The sequence below is a fragment of the Lonchura striata genome, chromosome 4, assembly GCF_046129695.1.
Source record: "Lonchura striata isolate bLonStr1 chromosome 4, bLonStr1.mat, whole genome shotgun sequence".
Lineage (NCBI taxonomy): Eukaryota > Metazoa > Chordata > Aves > Passeriformes > Estrildidae > Lonchura > Lonchura striata.
Window position 1 is genome coordinate 19,316,633 of NC_134606.1, and position 25,197 is coordinate 19,341,829.

General features: G+C 34.4%; 1 long non-coding RNA gene across 1 annotated transcript in view; it reads right to left on the reverse strand.

Annotated features, from left to right (window-relative positions):
- Nucleotides 1-285: 285 nt before the first annotated feature.
- Nucleotides 286-25,197, reverse strand: part of LOC144246117 (uncharacterized) — a 61,947-nt gene continuing 37,035 nt past the window's right edge. Inside the window, exon 3 of the long non-coding RNA XR_013339800.1 lies at nucleotides 286-303. This is a non-coding gene — a long non-coding RNA (uncharacterized LOC144246117). The remainder of the gene's footprint in view (nucleotides 304-25,197) is intronic.

Genomic DNA, 25,197 nt, shown 5'->3' on the forward strand with positions numbered 1-25,197 from the left:
TCTAAATCCCCCTTTGTGTTTTACCTACACAGCTGTCACATCATTTTTGTCTAATTTATATGTTACAGTACCTGAGCTAACTCAGCTGTGTTTATATTAGGACTTTACAAGTATATCACATTAGTCAAAAACCAAAATATTTACAGATAACTCTAATCTTGTCTGCAGCTCGCATTTTATTAGCAACAGATTTCAGTAGAGTACTTTGCAGAATAGTGGCTGTTGTATCACTGTGGGTGAATGAAAGTCCTCAGCAGCAGCAGAGAATGCAAACAATCTTTTAGAAGACATTGGAAAAAAACCCTGTAAATAGTAGAAACAGATTAGTAGATATCAATTAATAGCTGAAATATGCTTACAAATAAGCAGCTTATTTAAAAAAAAGTCAAAAGATAAAATTGAGAAAATTTACATTGTTTATATAAAATAAAGTCTGAAGATTTCTTGAACGAAAAAAAAAAAACCTTTTTGAGATGACAGCAGGTTTTTTCAGACATTCTTGATCCTGGAACTCTGCTGTTTTTCCACCAGTGCCTTCTGAATAGGGAAAATATAGCCTAATCTGTGCTTTCAGTTTTGTCATTGTCTTCTACCACAGTAGGTTATTTGGTATTTCAATGAGGAAAACATTTATTGTCTTGATTTTACACACACTAAGTCTATACTTCTGTTTTTTGCTTAAGATTTTCTGCTCCAAGATAAATTAAAAAAAAAATTAAAAATAAGCAAATATGGAAAGCTGAATGCTTTTAGGTTTTGTTTGCATTTTCTATTTCATTCTATCCAAGAATGCAGCAAGTTTTCCTGTAGTGTTGCTAGCATGATTTGCAGTGTGGAATTAGAAAAATTTGGCTATGTATGGAAAATATGTTCATACTTTTAGAAATTGGATTAATGTATTAAAATATAAAGTCTATTTATTTAACTCTCATAACCATTAGTAAAGACCAAATTATTTGCCTATTGAATGAGTACGATAACAATAGTCATGCAAGCAGTATCTGATGTGTTCAGATTGAGCTTGCATTTATTTCTAGTGGCAATGTCTAGATTGATGAACAATGCAGATGAGTTATTCTGGGTCCTTGGCACTGGAGTATGTTATAATTGTAGTGTAATGAGATAACGAAGAGACTTTGACTTTAAATTAAAAAAGAATAAAAGGGGTAGGCTTGGGGATATGAACAGTTGAAAACAGAGAATACCAATTACCTTTTCCATTTGTCTGCTCTTTTGACCTCTCTTCCTCAATCCCTTTCCATTATAGCCTATTTAAGAATTACAGTTCATGAATTTTTGCAGTAATAGGAGTATTTGAATCAGAAACAAAATGTATCACATGTAGGACATTCATTTTTGAGCACCACAAAGGTGGAATTGAAGAGACATGCAATTCAGATTTCAGTGTTTTGAAACTTTTCATTTTAGGTTTCAAAAGCTGCAATTGCATGATGCTATTTGATGTATTTCAAAAGTGATGTTTCATATACAGGACATCTGATATTTATTGAAAATGCTAGAAAAAACACCATTCTAACCATCATAATTTAAATATCATCTTATTCATACTGTCTTCAGGATACTTTAAAACAGGCCTAGAAGGGTCTATTAAATTGCATTTAAGCCCAGTACACTTTGCAGGTGTCCAGTATAATGAACACTTTAAATGGCTATGCTCTAAGGTTAATTTGTTCTGTAAAATTGCCCAGACCCCTCTAGAGTATTCATTAGTAGAATAAAACAGAGGCCTAATCCAGATAGATGCTAAAGGATTATCATTATTGCTGTAAGGACGACTTTGATAAAATTCTAATTGGAATTGCCGCATGGGGACTGAACAAATGAAGCAGATTATGATAAATACAGGGTTTCAGACCTCTCTAACTAAATTCTGAGACTGGGGTAAAATAAAGTGATCAAACTCATCTGAAAACAGATAGCTACCTCAATTTACTCCAGAGTTTCTTAGAGTGGCATGAAAATTATACTCAACTGCATATAATTATACCGAATGTCGGCACAATACAATTAGAGCTAAAAGACCATTGCACATTCATTTAGCTTTTAACAGCATTTCATTACAAACAGACTTTTGTCTCAATAGTGTAGGACTGACAGATTTAAACCTGTAGTTATACAGATTCATCAGATTCATCCATAATAATATCAAACAAGAGCATTGTATTCTCTTTTCTCTCTGCATTATATAAAAAGGAGAAATTTTCTTTTGAGCCTTTTAAACACAAAAGAGAATTAACATTATCTAAATAAAATAAAAATAAACTATCTTGTTTTGCATTCAGATATATAACTGCTAAAATTCTTGTGTCATGAATCCACAGTTTATATGCCATTAAAACAGATTGTGAATTAGTCATTGTACATGCCCACCAACTACAAGTTTTCATTTCATGGTTGATATAGGTTTTATGGTTAGCAAAACAAAAGGAAAAGTTTTCCACTCAGTGTGAGTTACAGTGGGAGAACAGGAATAGGGAATCCTTCAGGATTAGGGAATCCACAATTTCTCTGGACAACCTGTTCCACTACTTCACCACCCTCACAGAAAACATGTAAATCTAAACCTACTCTCTTTCAGTTTAAAGCCACTGTTCCTTATCCTACTACTACTTGCCTGAGTCAGAAGCCCTCCCCAGCTATCTTAAACCCCCCTTTTTGCTACTGAAAGACTGCTATAAGATCTCACCAGAATCTTCTTCAGGCTGAACAACCCCAACTTTCTCAGCCTGTCTTTAGAGGTGCTCTATCCCTCTGGTCAGCTTTGTGGTACTCCTCTGGACTTACTCCAATGTGTCCATCTCTTTCCTGTGCTGATGATCCCAGAGCTGGATGCAGTTACTCCACTGAGGTCTCAGGAGAGCGGAGCAGAGAGGCAGAATTCCCACCCTGGCCCTGCTGCCGATGGTGATCTGACACAGCCCAGGACACGTTTGGCTCTCTGGGCTGTCAGTGCCCATGGCTGGGTCATGTCCAGCCTCTCACCCACCTCTGACCCCAAGTCCTTCTCCACAGGGCTGCTCTTTATCTGTTCATCCTTCAACCTGTGTTGATGCCAGAGGATGTCCTGACTCAGACGCAGCACCTTGTACTTGGTCTTGTTAAAGTGCATGGGATTCGCACGGGCTCGATTCTTGAGCTTGTCCAGATTCCTCTGGGTGGCAGCCCCTCCTTCAGGTGTGTCAACTGCACCCTCAGCTTGGAGTCGTCCGCAAACTTGATGAGAGTGCACTCAACCCCTTTGTCTGATTGAAGTAACTGCATTTATAACTGCAGCCACTTTTGCCACATTTTCTGAGTAAATATAGCTGAAACTTTAATTCACTTTTAAAGAAATTCAAGACAGCCCTGTTTAAGTTGTTTGGAGGAGTTTTTTTTATTTACATAAGAAATATTTCCTACTGAGCTTGGGTTTTCCAGTCCAGGATTTAAGTTTTAATCCATTTATACCTACAAAAAGTTATCCAAAATATCAATGGAAAAATAATATCAGAGTTAAGATATTAATTATGTAGAATTTAAAGACAAAAAAAGAGCCTAAAATTAGTGGAAAATAAAGAATAGAAAGTTTAAGAAATTTAAAAATAATTTTTTCAAGACATATCAAGGCAATATCTTTTAAGTACATATATTCACCAGGCTTAAAGCAAAGACCATATCTATATTCTTTCATTATACTGTTTACTTAGAATTGCTACAGATTATAACACCATAGCCTGAATTTTAAAAAATTCCAGGTAATTCAGAAAGACAAAAATCATGTGATTTTGCTGATCTGATTTATTTCTATAAATAAGACTTCAGATTAAATTATTTCAAAATATTCCTATGATTTATTTTGTTGCTGATAGTCACCTGTACCTTGAAACTGTAAGGGAAAGATCACAAGAGATTATATGATCTCTTCAAGAGTTTCTCCTCATATGCATTTCCTAATGATGTGCTAAGTTTTTATTGCCTGTATTACTATAGATCAGCAGCAGGCAGCATGGAGACCACAACCCTTTCTAGCACAAACTCCCCTAATGTGTATTTATAAAAAACAGTCCTAGTAAACATTTTTAATCAAAGATTAACTATTTAGGACTCAGGTATAGACTTCTTGCTCCTTTCTACTCTAATACATTTTTAAATACGGAGTAATGCATCATGAGCAATATTTTTGTCCTAAGGTATATTGACTAGGAGAGCTACTGCAATTCTAGTATAATAATAGTCACAAGACTATTTCAAATGGCTCTATTACACCTCTGTGTTCAAGTGCGCATAAATAAAATGTTATGGTACATTACAAACAAGTCTCTAAGATGTTCTGTATCATCTATTTTTATATCAAAACCAAGTGATGAACTAAACTTCCACATAGCTGAAAAACTTGGTCTAGTGAAAAGTGACAGGGAGGTAAGAATAAGATGATCCTTAAGTTCCCTTCCAACCCTATGATATTCTCTAAAACAAGTTTTGTGCAGAGTAGCTTTATTTTCATTTTATATTTAAAAAAAAATTCCTCCAGTTCATTCTTGTTCCCATTATCTCTTTAACTGCTCTTATATACACCACTACACCTGCTAATTTCTCTAAATCTCTTCTTGTAGTGTGCCACAGACCTATAGTTACCCACATATGAAGAACATGGAAGCTTCAAAAACATCCTGTTTTCTGCTGCCAATTATGGAACAGAAATACTTGATTTTCCTGTGCCTCACAATGCTGTTCCACTGTGGCTTCTCACACTTGATGGGTTTTCTGTCTTGGTAGTTTTTTCACCAAGAGGTCAAACTGGTAGAAAACAACTCCAGTTGTATCATCTACTCTCTGTAATTTTTTGTGATGCTGATATAGGTTATGAACATTATGTTTGAGACTGGCCATCTCTAGTCACACTTTGCTGAGTATCTAATTCAAGAAACCTTAAGAATAGAAATGGCCAAACCCTTTCTTCAAAGGAAGGTCTATCAGATTGCTGTATATCTCTGTCCCAAATCCAGTTCTGTATTTTTGTTTAATAACAATAAAACCTGTTCCTAGCATGTAACATTCCTAAATGTATAATACATTTTAATGCTTTGCTTATAGCGATGTTACCCACCATGGAAGATCTGTGCTGATACAATGTCTAGCTTCTTTACTGTGAAGTGCTATTGATGCCTTGCGAAGGCTGACCTAGAACAGACTAGAGAGAGTTAAAGAATAAAGTAGGTATTTATTAAGAGGCCTCAATAGATCCACCTTGGACATCACAACCCAAAATGGCCACAAAAGGGACAACTGGTTGCGGGGTCTCACATGTTTATAAGTTTTGGTCTGCTGGCGTATTGGAGCTAATTGTCCAATTACAGCTTTAGACCATAAAGACCCATCCTTGTTTTTCTGTCTTCAGTCCACATTGTTTATGCTCTTGGGCCTGAGATCTGGATCAGCTGTCCTTGGGTCCCCAGATAGAGAAGGAATTGTTTTGTCTACCTATTCCTTACTATCCCTTAACATGAAACCTAGACTTGCACACTAAAGCAGAACAGAATCTGAAAAATCTAAAACCTGAGGCATCACTATTGATGTCTCTTTTTATTTGCCTGCAATTTTATCCATGCTACATTCCTGCAGAAACATTTACTGAAAAATTGCTAGCTCCTGTCTTACCACAAAATCAGATTTGACCTAGTGTCTATCCTTTTACTTCCTCTATTTGTGAATCCCATGGTTTTGTCTCCTCCCAACATCCCATGTACCCCCAGCTTCCTTGCCAGTGCAGCAGTGCAAACAGCAGAAAAGGCCTTGGCTCTGTGTAAGTCCTGCTCAGCAAGAACAAAACCTTCTCCATACAAAAATTATCAACCCTGTATTCAGCTCAAATCCAAAACACAACCACATACCAGCCACTGTGAGGGAAATTACCTCTACCACAGCTGAAACCAGCACATCATATCTGTTAAAATCTTTTTTTTCTGTAACATCTGTCACACTTCTTGTCTTCTGTTGTCTCTTATACTCTGAGCTATAATTCAGTTAGATGCTTAAATCAATGTACTAAACAGTGCTTTTATTTGAGTTCAGCATGAAAGATGTATGATATTAAATGTCTATGTTTCTTTTTTCTGAGTGATTGCTAATAGTAACTAAAATTTTGTCCCAAGAGAGGCTCTAAAATTACTTCTTATTTAAGTCCATATTTGAATTACTAGACATTTAAATTTCATGGTTTTAAGAATAGTTATTTTGTACTCATTAACACTAAAATTAAAGAAAATCTAGGGAGAAGAATAGCAAGCTGGTGGAAATATAGGAAAAATTTATCGCAATAAATGATGAGTATATTTTTGCCATTCTACATAATTATAAAATATTTTTCGGTTCACTTCTATATTTCTTGCTGGTCTTATATGTCTATGAAGGATTGTTTTGTACAATAGACTTTTAATAAAGTTCAGAATAAGAGGATCTTCAAAACATCTGAAGATGCTAGTCGTCTACCTATTGCTGACAGAAAATTTATAATTTTAGCTTTGTTTGATTGTTTGCAGGGTAAGTTATTTTACTTGTTACCATTTAATCTAAAAATGTGATGACAGATTAAGAAAACACTCTTACATACCCTTTACAAATTCATTGTAGTGGCAAAGATCTCTAATGAAGAGAACCTTCTACATCCGTTCTTCATAACACTACTTTGATAAAACAGGTGTTTTTTATTTTCAGTTCTCTCTTTTTGATTATGATACCACACAATGAATTGTTGTATGGTGGTGCCTGTAATGGTGGTGCCTAAGACTATCATCATATAAATTTTGGATAGAAAGCATATGTACGCCAGGGCATCAATTAGGTAACTGCAATTATACTGGCTGCACTATCTGCCTTAAAAGTGTACTTTCTGCTTAGCACATTAGTACATTATGTTACAAAACCATTCGTGCCAGCTATCTACTACAGAATGAAGTTCAAATAATTGGTTTTGACATAGACAACACTAAGTGATCCAAATTTCAACTGAAACATTTTCCTTTCTAATACCATTTGCTGACAGTGGATATCAGCCTTGAACTTATTTCTATTTTGCTCAAATATTTACTTTCTGGGTTATTCTATGCACTCAGTCTGGGAGTTCTTTCAAGCAAACTGCCAATCTATGCAGTTTTAATTGTTTAAAAGGGAAAGCTTTTAAGATTAAAACATTTTGGGGTACACCTGTACTAAGAAAAATGTCTTCAAGATCTAATGCAGCTCAAATGTGATTTGGAAGAGAGTAGTCTTCCCTGTGTACTGCAGGGCAAAACCAGAATGGGGTGGACTGAAGGACTGTTAAAATAGAGTGGCAGCATGGCTGTTGAGCAGTGATAGACACACTCTCACTTCCATTCCTCAAAAAGTACAAGCACAATAGTAAGGAAATAGGAGAGAGACTAAAGGTGAACCTAAAGACCTCTACATTCTCTTCTCCCATGAGTGTATGCAGACTACAATAACTTAATCTCTTAAATCTATACATCCAATATGAAACCTCTGAATTATCAACCTTAATAAATGAGCATTTATTAATTTGTGTGCATAAAAGGGAAATATTCAATCACATATGCAATGTGGTCGACAGACAGATAAATAGGAGAAAGATACCTCATTGAGTACCTATGAACAGATATTTAAATTTTGGAATTTAGCATAAATTGTAACAAGAGCACTGCAAGCCACATCCTATACTTCAGAGCAGTTGGAAAGGAATAAATGAAGAGAGGTGAAAAAACAAAAAACTTAAACAGTACTTCAAAGTTTTCAGGATGCCAAGGAGCTGAGTTTTCATGTGTATGAGTGGAAGTAGGATAATAAGTACCCTGACAAGAGAAGTTTTCTCAGGATGCTCTTTCTGAGAAATTATTCTGCAATGGTATGCCAAATTTACCCAATTATTCCTGATTATTCCTGCACTAATTTTTTTCTACTTCCTCTCCAGATGCCTAACATTTACTAAGTGTTGCCAAAATTCTAGAAAAAAAATTATACTCACTTGACAGAACAGTGTCTATAGCACAAGGAACAATTTAAAATCAACCATAGGTCCCTCAAGTCCCACCAAAGTAACACAGTGAAATATAAAATTAGTTAACATTCATTGTGGTCCAAAATGTGTAATATGAAACCTATTTGCAAAATCCCTTGTTGTTTTCATTACATTTATTCATATGAGGATTATTAGTGCAACATAGATATTCTTCTGTTCACAAAAAAAAAAAAAAAAGGCTAATATGTTCACATGTTAATTCCTCAATTTCTACCTGAGATTAAACAAAAGAAACCAAATCAAATGGCCACTAACCATTGAAAATGTCTGACTGGCAATCACTTGTTATAATTTGAAGGCTATTGCAACAATACCCAACATGACTGGGAGGTTACCCCAAAACCTGCTCAATACCAAACTTAGGGCTAATTTTCAAAATGCAGAGTTAATAATTATATTTATTCTTTCCCCCACCCTCTTACATGTTAGAAATTTTGTTTCAGATATAGTCAGCTAATTTTTAAACATTATTTTATAGGGTAAATGGAAAATCAGAAGTTGAGTTCTCACAGTTCCTCTTTGCAATGATCTATATCTTAGTTTATTATTCTCAATCTAATTCTCAGTTTAGTAACATTTGGTATGTGTTGCAAATACATAGTGCTATTTGCAGTCTGTTACACCATTGGGTAATTTGCCATAAAGAAACAAGAATGTGCAATTAATGATTTAGTACGTATTTCAACATGAAAAAAATGCAGGAAATATTAATGACATTTCTCATTGAAACAAAAAAAAAATATTGCTGTTCCCTGGTATTTCTTCAGCCTCTTGATTTCTGCTTCATATGGTATCTTTTAAGCATATGCAAAACCAATTTAAGGGAAAGGCAGAAAATTTTAAGAGCTTTTCCAGCTTCCTCTGAAAGAAGAAAATTATCTATTTACAATAAGTTTGATGAGGACAACATTATCTGTAACTAGTGAAAATAACATACTTAATAAAAGTCTTCCAAAGTTCACCCTCTTAGTCAAAGCTCTGATAAATTTCAACACTTTCTCTGTCAGTGAGGACTTATTTCCTCTTCCCTTTCAAACAGCATTTCCAGTCATATTCTCACCAAGGCCAGTGACACACACAAGTCTCAGTTCACCAAGTTCAGATAAAACTCATCATTTTTGAAAGCAGAATAAAATTTTTTAGTTCTCATTTACAATACAGTAGGAGGCACTTTCGAAACAATGATCTTTATGGCAATCTGATGTTCTTAACACAGTTCCAATATTAAATTATAATTTGAAGTACGTACTTTTAAATGGTTTAGGTTCATTTACAAAACAAGATAGTTGTTTTTGTCACATGGCCTAAATTGCATTCCCAAACGTATGCCTTTTCTGCACCTCCTCATGTCACTCCCTGAAACAATGTGTGTTATTCTTTAAAACAACTACTTTCCAACAACCTAATTTTTCTCATGCAAAAAATACCAGGAGAAAATTTTAAGCAATTACAATCCAAAATTTAAATATGTTGAGTAAGAAAAGGTGATAAATCCTTTTCCAAATCAAGAGCATACATGTTGCAGCATTTCTGAGAGAGAGAGGGCATGATTTATGTTTGGAATAAGATTTGAGCTACTCCAGTCTAGGTCTCAGATCTGGGCCTTGTGCAGCCTCCAAGCCTCTGACGCAGTTAGAAATTAAGAGTTTGTGGCACAGTCAGAAATTGTATTAAGGTGTGATGTGAAGTGCTGGGCTGTCTGGGTGTGAAGTAGTATAGGTTTATAGTGTGCAGTTTAGTCCACTTTAAGACAAAGACAAACAATGTTAGCTTGCCAATGAGCATGCCTTTGTAAACTGTAAACTATATAGAAGTGTATAAAAACTGCCATCTTCTCACTAATAGAGGGAGAACGTTTGGTTAACTATATTGGTTTGACCTGCGTTTGTCCTGTCCAGTTTTCCTGTCTTATGAGGATCCTGGCTTTGCATACATGCACAACAAATGGGAGAATAAGGATTTTATAAATGACAGGGAAGATTCTAGATAAAAGGGTAGGGTTTACATTGATGGATGGGTATCAGGGGCAGATTTACAGGGATTGATATAGAAAGAACTGGATAAAGGGTTGATTGATAGGGAAAGGAGAAGGTACGGCTTAGGACTGAACTACTTTGAAAGGAACAAAGGGTACACAATAATGAGACATTACAAACAATTTGAATAATGACTTAAACAAATATAACTAAAAAACACACTACCACACAGTTTCTTGCTCACTTACCTAGCACACTGGTGGGTGTGGGAGGAGATTAAGAAGTATATTGTGGGTTGAGATAAGCAGAGTTTAATGATTGAAACAAATTAAATGATAAGAAGAAGAAGAGAAAGACAAAACACAAGAATGGCAAGTGATGCACAGTATAGTTGCTCCCCAGCTGCTGACCAGTGCCAAACCCATCCTCAAACCAATACTGACCCACTTTAGCAGCAACTTCCTCAGTTTATATACTGAAACTCTTACACAAGAGTTTACTTGTGTAAAACTCCTTTATACAAGTGAAGTATCTTAGTGGATGACTCTCACATTCATTCAGTGGCAATGTTTCTGACTCTTTCTGCCCTTACACAATTTTAGTTCAACTAATTAAACTTGAATTGAATATAATATTTTTTATAGATTCAGTGCAAATCACAACTCAAAGTGCAATCATTTTACAGGTTGAAATTTCTTGGAGATGAAATAGTTAACAATGAGCTTTAAAATATCAGAATAAATAAGAAATTGAGATAAACTAAAAAAGATAAGTGTTTTTACATCATCTAGTTTCTCAAAATCTCAGGTAATAAATGCTTTGAATGGGAAATTTCATTACAAATTTTTACTACTCATCTAGAATAATTCATGGGATAAAATAACTTATCATTTACCTTTTGTTCTTATATGACTTCTGATGAAAACTTGGTTTATGTTTCTTCTTTTGTGCTATTCTTCTCAATAATATACCTGATATTTAAGAATTAAAGCTATACAGATTAACAATTATAAAGTATATAAAAATAGATGTTAACACAATGTGATTGCAAATATAGATAAACTTAAATATTAAATTATGCACAGCATTTTTTACAAAACTAGCCTTATGTATGGTATTATTTATGTTATTATATGAATATTAATTGTATTCATATCCCACTGAAACAAATGAAATTCAAGTTAGAGATATGGAGGTGTGACTATATAAATCAGTATTTAGTTTGATTCAGAAAATTGCTATCCCAATTTTGGACTATCTATTTTTCTAGTCTTAGGTGATTGGCTCTGTCTTAATCTATTTTTTCTTGTACTGCATTCAGCTACAAGTGAAATACATTATAATGTTATTATTTTTTATTTATGGATGTTTGAAAAGTCTTATTAAAAAAAATGAAGATTTATATCTAGTTCATAACGTAGGTAAAAGATGATTAGTAAAAGCTTCAATTTATTGTTCAGCTCCAATCTTATTATGGAATTTGAAGATCAGAATAACAAATGATAATTTGAATGATAACACAATACTGATGCTAATTTTATAGAATCAATAACCCTTTTATATTTACTAAAATATTTTGTAGCTTTCCACATACATGTAGGCAAACAATAAAAATTAATTCCATTTTATAACAAAAAAAATATATCTGATCCAGGCAGGAACACACTGAAATATTCCTCAAGTACTATTTAGGGCTAAAAATTGCAGCAGGTTCATTTTTCAGAGCTTGAAATTTTTAAGAGAAATATGATCTGGAAAGATTTTATTATTCAGGGAACATGACTATAATGAAAATAATATATGAAAATAATTAAACTCTTCCAATATTTCTTAGCAATGTCTTTAATGAGACTCAATCTCTACTTTCATATCAGCATCAATTGCACATGCTGATTAATGGAAAAAATATTAGAGAAGTAATGAGATCTGCTAGTGAAAAAGGCTGTTCTAATTCATGCACTGGTACATTTAGAGGCCAAACAAAATATGCACTTTATAATCAGTCAATTATTTCAGTAAAAAGTTTTTTATACATTGTTTGCAAAAATGGCATTGAAGAAAATTAATGTATTAAATAAAAGGGTTCTGTGAAAAACTGCACAGATGCACATATGTAAACTAGCTAAAAAATTATCTGTTAATTGCCTGAAACTATGGAAATAAGAGCTAGAAGTAAAGCAGATAGGAAAATGATATAAAGTTTGTTGAAAATTTATTTATTTTTCAAAATTTTCTGATTGCATTGGGCATTTCAGAGAGGGTACTTTGGAGCCTCTGTATAAAACTTGTGGATGACCCTAAGCTAGCTGTGTCAATTCACACACCAAGGCAAGAAGCAGGGCAGGATCAAAATGCCCAATGACTTTGACAAACTAAAAGTCTAGTTTAAAATTGAAACAAAAAACTAATAACAGTACTAAAAAGAGCAATATTTCAAGACAAATAAGCAATATTTCAAATAAAAGTAAGAGTATGAACTGGAGAAAAACAGGCCTGAAAATGACCATGAGCCATGTATGGAACAGCACCTCATACTGTTAATGCAGCTGGTACATCCTCCCTCCTTGCTAAAGTGGCCCGGAAAACAATAGATGATACAATGGGAATGCAAATCTGCAGATTGCATTTGTATACTACAGCCAAAGCATTCTGTTCTTATAATGTTTGCCAAAAATGAATATGCTAAAAAACTACTATGACATACGGATACACTAACAAGGGGTTGTCAGAGGGCTTCATAAATAATGAAGGAATCAGCTAAGAAAATTCAAAAAGAAGCCAAACAGAACCAGAAAAATGTTTAATAGTGTCAGTAAAGAGGATGAAAACCAGAGGAGCATTAGGAGCATGTTTTGGTGCTGTCAGAGTCTCTCTGGGTCATCATGGCCTCTTGCTTGGCTTTGGCCATCTGACAGCCAGCACCCCCAGGTCCTTTCCCACTGATCAGCTTTCCAGTCATTCTGCCTGAAGAGATGCCTGGGGGGTTTGTGACCAAAGTGCAGGACTGGCACTTTGCTGTATTGAAACTCACTGATCCAGCCTGTCCAGATCCCTCTGTAGAACCTTCCTCCAGCAGATCAACAATTCCAGCCGATTTGGTGTCATCTACCATCTGAGGGTATGTTCAATTCCCTCATCCATATTATTGATTAAGATATTAGACATGACTGGGCCCAATACTGGTCCATGAGGAGCACCACTAGCAACTGGCCACCAACTGGATTTAACTCCATTCACCACCACTTGCTGGGCCAGGATACCCAGATAATTTTTTAGCTGCTGCACCCATCCAAGCCATGAGCAGCCAGTTTCTCCAGGAGAATGCTATGGGAAACAGTGTCTAAGGCATTACCAAAATCGAGGTAAACAATACCCACAGCCTTTCCCTTGTCTGCTAAGTGGGTCACTGTCATAGCAGCAGACCAGGTTGATCAAGAGAACCTGTCTTTCATAAACCCATGCTGGCTGAGCCTGATGCCCTGGTTTACCTATGTGTATTATGTGACAGCATTCCAGGGGTTCTGCTCCATGATCTCCCCTAACACTGAGGATGATGCTGATAGGCCTGGAGTTCCCTTCATTCTCCTTTTGGCTATTCAAAGTGACTCTGAGCATGTGCACCAGCTCTTCAGCACCCTTGCTGCATCCCGTCTGGCCCTGTGGACTTGTGTCCAAGTGGTGTGGCAGGTCACCCAGTACTCCCTCCAAGATAATAGGGGCTCCACCCTGCTCCATGTCCTTGTCTTCCAGCTCATAGCGCTGGTTACCTTGGTAACCAGCCTTGGTATTAAAGGCTGAGGCAAAGAAGGCACTGAGTACCTCAGCCTTTTCCTTATCTGTCACAAAATTTCCTTCCCCATTCCATAAAGAAGGAGATTATCCTGAACCCCCCATTTTGTTTTGAATCTAATTAGAATAATATTTTTTTAATCTTTTTTAGCAGTATCGAGGTTAAATTCTGGTTGGGCTTTTACCCTTGTGAGTTTTTCCCTGCATGACCTCACAATATCTTTGTGAGCCCTCCTGAGTTATCCTGCCTTTTTTTTCATAGGTCACTCTCCTTTTTTTCATAAGTCACTCTCCTTTTTTTTTAACTTGAGTTCCAGTTAAATCTCTGTTCAGCCATGCTGGCCTACTTCCCCAACTTGTCTTTCAGCACCTAGGAACAGATGGATCTGTAAATTTGATTTAAACCATATTAACTGAGCAGGTTTTCCTGTGAAACTACACATATTCTTCACAATATGAAATATCTTGAAGAAAGGCAATCTTATATAAGATAGCAGGAAGATATTATTTTATTATTTTAAGTGTAAATAATACTTTTTATAGAATGTCATTTAATTTAAGATATTACAAATACAGTAATAAAAAACAATAGCCTACAGTAGTGTAGGAGGTATGGAAAGAACCTTGGATTTATAAGAATGAAAGGAAGAATTTCCTTTGTAGAGTCTAGATAAGACAAAAGTGAGATAAGGTCTGACTGCAAAATGGAAATGGAAAACATGATAGAGAGGAATGACCTCAATGGCCACAAAAACAAAATAAGAAAAAAATGAAACTAAAGTACACATACTAAAATTGTATATTAGGAATACCCTCTAAGCATCTAGTTTATGAAGTTAGCACTTAAAACTTCTAATAGAGTGAGATTAATTACAGGTAAAATGTATTTTATTGGTTTCAAGAAAATTTCAATGAAAGCACATGCAAATTTCTGTACTTCAAAGTCAAATTGAAATTTTGTATAATTTGAGTCCAGTGTAAGAACTGCTGTGTAGAATCCTCTTGGAATCTCACTGTAGTAGATCTATAGCTGAAGGACCCCGTAGCAGGAAATTATTCAAGAAATGAGTTGTGAGGAAATAAACAAAAGAATTCCTGTATTGTTTACTTAACCTTTGAAAAATTTCTGACTTTCTATCCTACCCTGTATTTCCAATACCATCAGTAAAACTAGCTAACAGATTTTGGCCTCCTAAGTGTTATTTTATGCCTTTTTTCCTTCTCCAGCTTATTCACATTTTCTTCTTTAGACAAACCACCAGAAGCTATTATCATGGGATGAATACTGGTACAGATACAACATATTCATGGCAATCACTTCCAACCTGGTGTCACTTGCTTCCTTTTGCAGGCTGCTATGATTATACCCTACTCTGATTTGCATTGGATTAGTGGAATTTCCCTGTCTCATGGAAAAGAACATATGGCACATAGCTTTAGAAGCGTGCTACCAAACATAATGAATGTTGGATTGACATTGTTATACCCATAAGCTTTGTTGATAAAAACAAATATTTATACACTATGACATTCTTTCTGCAAATTGCTACCCCTACTCAATGTATCATTCATGAGAAAAAGGATCAGATAAAACAGACTTGGCAAATGGGTAGAAACAGCAATAAACAAGCAGAGAGTAGAACAAAGTTCTGTGTTGCAGAATCCAGAGCCATATTGTCATTCCTGGAAATGGACTATAAACTTTTTACTGATATTTCAGATATTTTAAGGTTGAGATTTGTTGAACTTGCCCTGTTTGAACTTCTCTTAACCTGCCTGTAATTTTGTTTTACTTGATTTCTCTGTGAAATCAATTTATCTAATTTACAAGGCCCACAGCTAATTTATTTTTCTTTTATCTCTCTTTTTATGGTCCAACCATAGTTTTGTAAAGATAAAGTGGTTATTCTATATAAAATTGGATATTTATGACTGTAAAATATTGATGCAGCCAAGAAAAATATATGCCTCGTATGATACCAGAGGCCTTGAAAGCAGAGCACAGTATGAAGAATAGCAGAGCACAGAGCTGAAATGATAAGGGACGAGTCCCAAGAAAATAAAAATTTTGTTGCATTTTGGTTAACCAGTGGCAAATTTCCATCTTCCTGCCATTCCCTCTTCTTCATTACTCCTCAAATATCCTAACCTATGAAATTTAAGGCACCTTCCTCACTGTGACCATTTCTTAGAGATGGGACATATATATTACTCTCTACAGTATAAATGATGCTTCTTAAACTACTGAAGCGAGTAAGAATTCTCCAAGTTGCCACCATGCCAGTATAACTATCTTACAACTTGATAGCTTCCAATTTGTGCTTGGCCTGGATTTATACGAAAAAATCATAAGGATAGATATTTTGTAGTGAATGGAAATCTTCTGGGTGCCACAGACATAGAGGAATCAATGTCTATACATTGCATGACATAGAGAAGTAAGTTAGAAATTTCACATAGAAATAATTTAATTACCTTATTGTTTCTTATTAAACTGACAAATTAAAAAGAATTACAAATTTAGGTATAAAAATGTGCACATGAGGTACACAGGAATAACATATTTATACACATAGTTTTGTCTGGTATGTTTATATGTATGTATGTGTAGGTAAACATATATGTGATATGCATATATCATATATATATATGATATATGTATTTATATAATATATATAACACATAGATATGGTGACTAGGATTTCAAATAGTTTGATGCTAGAAATTAGATCTTCACACATAAACAATTTGGCAATAAAGTTGTTCAAACAATTTTTTGTACTGAGAAGTCCTAAGAAATCAGAGATTTTTTTTCTACAAATAGTAATTACTGAATTTTTTAACATTTTTGTAGCATAATTTTTTTTTGCTAGTCTATGAATTAGAAGTGCAAAAGAAAGTGTTAGTCCCACATAAGAGTTTCCTCCATTGAAGAAACTATATAACTGACTGTGTAGCTAGGATTTGTGTAATATGTATTAATAATATAAATATTTCATGGATTTCTGCTATATTGCAGAATAGCAACCACTTGAATAATATAGAGTGTATTACTTTTATGGATTGCTATAAGAATATATAGGAACAGATGTGATATTGACATTACTTGGAGACATCTTTCCTGCTACTTGGAAACTGAAGTACTGTTGTGGCTTAACCACAACTGGCAACTTAGTACCATGCAGCTGCCTTACTTGTTTATTCCCTACCCTGGTGAGCCAGGATGGAGAATCAGGCAAAACAACAACAACAACAACAAAAACCCCAAAAGTGAAACTCATGGGTTGAGATAAGAACAGTTGAACAGTAGAAAAAAAAAAAAAAAAGATCATAATAATAAAACGGATAGAAAGATAAAACCCAAGAAAAATGAGTGGCACACAATACAGCCACTCAGCACCCTGTTTCTTCTTATGATGTGATTTTTTGGGAAGCCATTTCATAAGGCAGCTGGGCAACTTCATGTGGCAATACTGATACTGTGCCTCATACTGACTATAAATGATGTGTATGGCAGCTTCTGGCACTCCACATTATACTGACACTTCTGTTTGTTTTCAGTTGTGTTTTCAAACATCTGTAAATTTCCAGTCCAGCTAACACAATTCTCACATTGCAGATATTCTTGATCTCTAAAGTCTGTTAAATAAAATATCTCTAGGTGTCAATCAGTGATTCTTTGGTATTCTTCCTGCAAGGTAATGTTACTACCTACCTTACTACTTCACCCTGAAGGCTTTCAATATATGTTTATTATTTTGATGCTGATTTCCAGTATCATATACTATGTAGGTTTTATGTCTAAGCCTGGATTTCATGGCATATTATTTCAAGTCATGGGGAGTAATCTACAGCTTATTCTTAGACATTATTATATTAAAACCATCATATAATACAAAACCAGTTTTGATTTGCAGGCAGTCACGTTTTTTTTTTGCTATAATATTCTCCAGTAAAGCTAACTTAGGGGAACATTAAAAATAGAGTTATAAAACAATAGACATGGAGGGTACTTTAAAGGTTCATACAGTTCTGTAGTTTTCAAATTGTTGTTAACTAATCTAGAAAATCCATGGGCTATTTCTTATGAATATGTAGAAGATCAATAAGAATTTAAGTATCTAAAACTGTACAAGGTGTTCTATACTTCTGCTGTTTAGTCACATTTAAGATTTGTGTATCTCCTGCAATTTTTAAAATGACCCTTTATGTGACTCTGTGGTTCAGAAGAGATGTTAATTTTTGGTTTCAGAAAAAGACAACTGGTGGGATAAATGAGGAGGAAGTCAGTGGAACAGCTCAATTGCATTAATGATGAAAGAAGGAGTTCCTTCTTTTGTCACACTTGCAACAGCTTTGAGCCTAGACCACAACTGTGCTCCAGGTAAGAGTAACACTTAAGGAATTGCTTAGAACCAGAGTCCATAGCCATGGTTTTCTACACCTTCAGCTATTTTTTTTTAATTTATCTGGCACCAGTGACATAATAGCAGTGGACATGATTACTTTTATTCCAATAACATTAACAATATTAATAATTGTAAATGTCCTCTTATGATAACAAGGCTGTCAAATTTAAGTCATGTCCAGTAGCTTAGCTACCAAAAACTGTGCTGTTGCAACTTGTGACTAGCAGTTGCCTAAAGAAAGGAACAGGGCAGGAAATTCACTTTTACTATATTTTAGCAGTAAGTACTGAACTCTTAGCTGTAAGTGCTAATCAGAAAAAGAGAAAAACCTGAAATCATGTTTTAAATTCTATTATCATTAAAAGCAAAAGCATGAATGGTATGAGAACTCTAAAAGAATACTAGCTCATATAGACCAAATTATGTTTAAATGGGCTTTACTTAGACTGTGTCAACTGATGAACAATAATTTCAAAACTGTATTACAATGTATTTGCTAATGGAAAAATGAAACCATTTAATCTTTGACACCACCTTGAAAGAAGGCACCTTCATTTCAAAGTCAATAGGGAAAATTCCTTCAAGCATAAATTAACTGGAAAAAAATGAAAACAAGAAATAAAATTTTCCATTCAGATGCTCCTCTGACTACAGATGTGCTCAAGTTATCTCTTTGTATGAGCCACCAAATTATAAATATTAGGAAAAAAAAATCACAAAAGCACAGTAGACCAGAAACTACCTTGCAGGAGAAAAGAGGAAATTCCTGTAGTGGATGAAGAACTATATTCAAGCAAGATAAATTAATAGCAAATAATGCAAATATAAAATATATTGAAGACCTGGCCAAAACCATATTTACTTCAGTTACTGTTAAAATAATCTCTACTTTGCAGCTAGATGACACTAGAGAGGTTTAACTAACAATAATTTTCTATATTAATTTAAATAATAATTATCATATGAACCATTGGAAGTTGCTTGTTTTGTGACCCTTGTCCTACAGATACAGATATATTTATATAAAATGTGAGTAATTTTTTTACAGAAAAATTATATGGACTAGGAGGCATCAGTGAAAAGGAGTCTTTCTGTATTAAAAAGATGGTCACTAATATTTCCTAAGAGCTTTGGTGTATTCACAAACAAATCCACCCACAGGCAACCAGAAAACAACAGACTTCACATAAAAAAGTGTTTTGACTGTGGCCATGAAAAGAAATTGGCCTTATCAAAGCTTGACAGATGAAGTCACACATATTTTCAACTTTCTGTGATGATCTGGTTGTGAGCATGGTGGTTTGCTTTGCATTCTAATAAGAGGTAGCTATCAAAAACACTTGTCAATTTTTCCAAAGAGCTCAGAAATGCAAGTAACTTTCCTGAACTTTTATTAAAACTATCATATTAATGTTTTATTAAAACATTGCATGAAAGTTACGTCTTGCTTAACAGGTAGTACTTACATCTTGGGTGTGTTTTTGTGACTTAATAAACTTGATCTAGTAGAGCAAGAAAAAAGTGCAATGGTTTCTAATACAGCTGAAAAAAAATAGCTTTATGAATAAGTTTCAACTCTATGTTGAAAGAGAAAATAGCTTTGAAACGGCTTTGACACATTTACGACCTTTCAAACATTGTGGCTGAAAAGTTTTGGCACTCTACAGTCATGTAAAAAGATGAAGCAAATTTCACTGTTGTTTTCATTAGTGTAATGAATCACAGAATAACTGGTTACGAAAACCATTTGTGAAATCTTGGAATTTTGGTTATGATTTAGAAGTTAAGAAGTTCAAAGACAATGTGATGGTGAATTGCACTGGAACTTATGTAGGAATCTTGTTTTATTGTGATTTAAAAAAAGAAAAATGCTGTTTCCACACTTCAGCAGATAAGACCAGAGTAACTTTCATGCCAATATCACTTTATAGTCATTAGTTCACTGTTTCAGACTTACTAGCAATGGAAGTGAAATATTGATATAGCCTGGAGGAGCACCCATGGAGATAGACATTGATTCTTCTGAACCTTCACTCACTTTGAATTTCAAGCCTCTCATTAGAACTGATATATAGGTATAAGGGTAGACATGCGGAATCACAAGTTCTTTTGTTGTACTATTAAATATCTTATCAACAGACCTAAACATTTTTGACCCATGTGAAATATTTTTTTGGACATATTGAGCACCTGTCAGAACACCTTGTCATTTAGGCATGCTACTCTCTATATACTCTCTGTGGACAAAGATATATTTCCTTTAAAATATCTGAAAACTCTTACCTGTTTTTTATCAATCCTTTCAAGACCAAATTAAGGCAATTTTTTGGGTTTGTGTTTGCTTTGTGGATAACTTTCAAAGCTTCTAAATATTCCTGTCACCATATTCTGGATTCTGTATTTATCTACATTTTTTCTTATGGTTCAGTGACCAAAAAAGCAGCATTCCAACTGAAACTTCACCAGTGCCAAGTAGAGCAGAATAATTACCATCTGCATCTTACATTTTACACCTCTGTCAAATCTCACTAAAATGACTTGCCCTCAGTCACTATACAGGTGATGCAGATTCTAAGAGCAATTTTCTACATCCTTCCTCTGTCTTTTTTTAGTACATATGACATACAAAATATTTCAGTTTTACTATCTTTGTATGTGATTTTTTTCCTGGGTTCTGCTAATAATTTTATTTTTATCTTTATTTTGCTTCATTTTATTGATTTCTTGAGTTTCTAAACAACCTTTCAAATTCTATTTCTTTTGCTTAGTATGAGAGAAAGGCAGGTCATTAAATACATGCTTTTAAATTGGATTCAGCCTTCTTAAAAGTCACATTAAAATTATAAAAGGAAATATTGCAAGCTTACACTGTAAAACAACAAGAGTGATGTTAAGCACACTGTATTACTAACCTTCTGCAAGGATTCCTATGGAAATCCCTAATGATTTATAAGTACATTCACAGTCCCTTTGGCTTATGCTTGCTGAGTGCACTCAAAGCATAACCTATTTTCATAATCCCTGCTTCACACACACTTTGAGGATTTGCAGACTTTTGCAAGATTGCAGAATCCATTGCATTTCTTCCATCTATTGTCAATACACTGTGTTGGGGGATCACTGTAAATCCAAGATTTCTTTTTTTTTTTTTAACTCTGATATGTAGTGTTGAAAGTCTTTTGTTTCAGGGTAGCCTCTTCTTCATATTGTCAGACTCCTGTTCACTCTACAGCCTGTCCTGATTCTGCACCTATTGAGTCTGGAACATATTTTTGCCCATACTCTACTTCTTCCTAATTATCTTTCTTGGCCTTTGCCACAAGTTCCCCTAGAGACCTGGTATCCCAGTGAATCAGTTGGTAAGATCAGTGTTGTAAGATATACCTGTATACAATTTTCTAGTTATTCACAAGATATTTTAAGCATTAACTTTCCTTCTTCTCATGTGATTAAACATGCTTCTGTTTTATATTTATTTTTTGGTTGAGTTACAGTTTAACTTCTGTCCCATGCTATTGCTGCTACTGTTGTCTGTGAAAACTGACTGAAAATAAGCAGAAAGCTAGTGTTGCAGAAACAATAATTATCAAAAGTAAGGCTGTATGCTGCATATTTTTCTTTTTATGGCATTTGTTTCTTGCAGAAAATTATACTGAGGGTAAAATTCTCTAATATATGGAACAAGTCTGGTCCTCTGTCCATCTAGCTTTGATATACAAGTGAAGTCATACAGAGGTGGTCTGGAATATTTCTTTGCAGCAAATGGAGCATGTATGGTGTCTGTTCATGCTACAGAGTTACTTTATTTGCTCCTTTATATCTTCATTGCTGGGATGCCAAGACTTCCAAGGTAAGTGGGCATAGTGATTAGGTTCTTGAAATGGAGGAGAAATGTTCTTTTATTGTAGAACAGCAAAAAATTTTTTACAGTAAAATTAGAAGTCTTCTTGAAAGGGAAAAAATTACTATTCACAGACTGCCATTGCAGCTCTCACCGTTATACCCTCATGGGTCAAATATTCATTGATTTAAATCAAGGCTTGAATTAAGAAGAAAATATCTTGATTTGTGTGGCTGGTTGTCTATTTCTTGTCTGTATGTTTACTTATACTTTCATCAGATAGAATTAGTAGGAAGTTCCATATTGTTATGAGAAAATCATACCTTCCCTTTCAGTTGAATTTAAATGGCCATACTTGGCACGCTTCCTGACCTATATTTTCTCCACTGTGCTTTTTCCTATGTCCTTCAAGGATGTTTCCCACTTCTGTATTAAAACTATTTTGTTACACGCATTGAGTAGGTTTAATTCTTTCATATAAACAAAGATTCCATGGAAGGGTGATGTTACAGTTAATGAATTGCTCTTCTCTTACTCAAGTAACATGGCAGTTTTTGTCTCCTTTATCTGAGCTACCTTACCATTTACACAGTCAGATTACAACTGAGATAAATGGTAAAGATCTTCTGAAAATCCTCTCTCCCTGGGCATTCAAAAAGAAAACAAACAGTAGGGAACATTAAACTTGCCTTATTTTTTCCTTTCATATGCAAATGACACCTTTTCTGGTATCACAGTAATAAATCTTTTTTCTGATAATGTATGTTTCATTATATCTTATGCTATAGCTCTACCTAGCTAGCAGATAGACTGAAGTCTGTGCTGATAAAGATGAGACATGAAAACTTACTAAAAATTTGAATCAAAAAAAGATTTGAATACTATTAGGTTAAAGACTTTCTATACTAAAATATGACACTGAAATAGAAGTTATTTTAATTAAATATTTGCCTTCTGGCTTCCTAAATGCAATTCATAAATTACTTTCTGACTTTTACATTTGCTGTGGTTTAGGAAGGGTTTCAGTGCTCCCACTGAGACTTTCCAAATCACATGCCACTTGTTGCCTGACCTGCCTTTCCCTTCCCCTCCCTGCTGCAGTGCATTGGAGAGAATTGACGGCACAAAAGACAGAGATCACAGGCTGTGATAAAAAAATTTACTGCAGACATTGAGATAAGAAAGCAGCAACAATATTAATAACAAAATCGTACAAAACAGAGTGTAGCGCTTGACCCAGCTGCCTCCATACGACACAAACCAGCGTTACCCCACCGTTCTGTCCACCACGCTTGCTTGACTGGAAGGAACCCCTTCTCCTTGGAAGTAAAGATTCCCTTTTCTGCTGCCCCTGGTGATGATGTGAGATGATAGGGAATAACACCTGGACTTTAGCTACACTTGCTCCCAACTACTGCAAAAATTAACCTTGTCTTAGCTGTAACCACAGCAAGTGTTCAGTTAACCTCACTGACATGTATAAACAGAGCTGTAGCTGAAAAATTCCTCTTCTTCACATGCATTAATTTCATACTTGTGTATTTTGGCTTTTGTTCCACTTGATCACTTTTTTTGGTAAAACTTGATTATGATAAACACAGTAGAAGGCAATCTTTTAAGAGAGCCAGCTTCAGGTCATGTAACCACGTCAAAGTTGCAATGTTGCAGATAATTGTTCTTGTGATAAAACTCAACATTTCTGGGAGAATAAAGCTTTCAAGTGCCTGTTGCTCATGAAGACACTTATTTTTGTGATGCCATGTGTCAGATCTCATTCTAACACTTCCACTATGCAGTATTCTGCAAGGAGGCTCGTGTCAAATTGAAGAAATCAAAACATAGAAAAAGAGGAAAGAATAACCTTGTGAAGAGCATAGTTCTGTTGCATACCAGAATAAAAAAGAAGAATGTCATTGCAAGGGTATAGGACTCCTAAGAAAAAAAATTACTTAAACCCACCATTTCATGTTAAATGCTAAGTAGCCTTTGTTTTAATGAGTGTTATGATCACTGCAAATGCCCATAGCAATTATGAATATACACACTAACCAGAACACAGAAAAAGAGTGACTATTGTTCTGAGAAATAACATGAAAACCTTTTAAATGACACATAAAACTTAATTTAAGTGCATTATTCTTTTGATGAGCCCTTTACATAGAGGTAAATTTGAACACCTGTAGAATTAAAATTATAGCACCATTAGCATGTTCTGGAAAAGAAGTGTGTGTTACAAGGAGATAAAGCAAATTATATCTCAAATGTATCACCTTGAACTAGAATGACCTCAAACCTACATTTAATTTCTAGTCCTATTTGAAGGCTGTCTCAACATGATTTTATGACAAAGTTCCTTTGCAAATAATAGGTTGCATATTCTTGATACACTTGAATTTAATATTTTTGCCAAATTTGTAAATTTGGTTATGGTCTGGATAGTTGTAGGATGAATGCACTGGAAATGAGAGATATTTTTTCACTTTGAAAAGATACTAATCAAAACAAAATAAAATTAATAACTTACCTATTTTAACATACTATATTTTCTGCAGAGAGTTTTGAGTAAAATTTTTGTCTGTGTGTATTTCATCACAGTCCATACTTTAGCTGGAAGTCTGTAAGCCAGCACAGAATCCTTCAGGGGATTTTTCAGAGTTCTTCCTTACCGTTAGGCCAGATGTTTTCACTGCGTGGTTTTCTTATTTAATTTTTCCACAACAGCTTCTTACAGTATTTGTAGAATCTGTGTGTTAGAATCTCCTCCCCAAAAATTTTCTAAACTCTTTGTACATTTCCTAACCTTAAAATCTCATTACACTAGTGTAAATATATAAAATCATTAAAGAGTTATTATAAAAAATGTTCTTTCTGAGGAGCTGTGCAGAAAAACAAAAGCTGAGTGTTCTGCATAGATGTTCCTTTTATAAATGAACAACAGTAATTTCTCATACATTTGCTCAAATTTTGGAGATTAGATATATATAATAAAATCTATTAAGATATTGATTGATTAGTTCAAAGATTATATACTAATAAAAAAACACAGAACACTTAATTGTAGATTAAGATGTAGATGCTAGTATTTAATAGATGTAGTCCAAATCCTTGGAG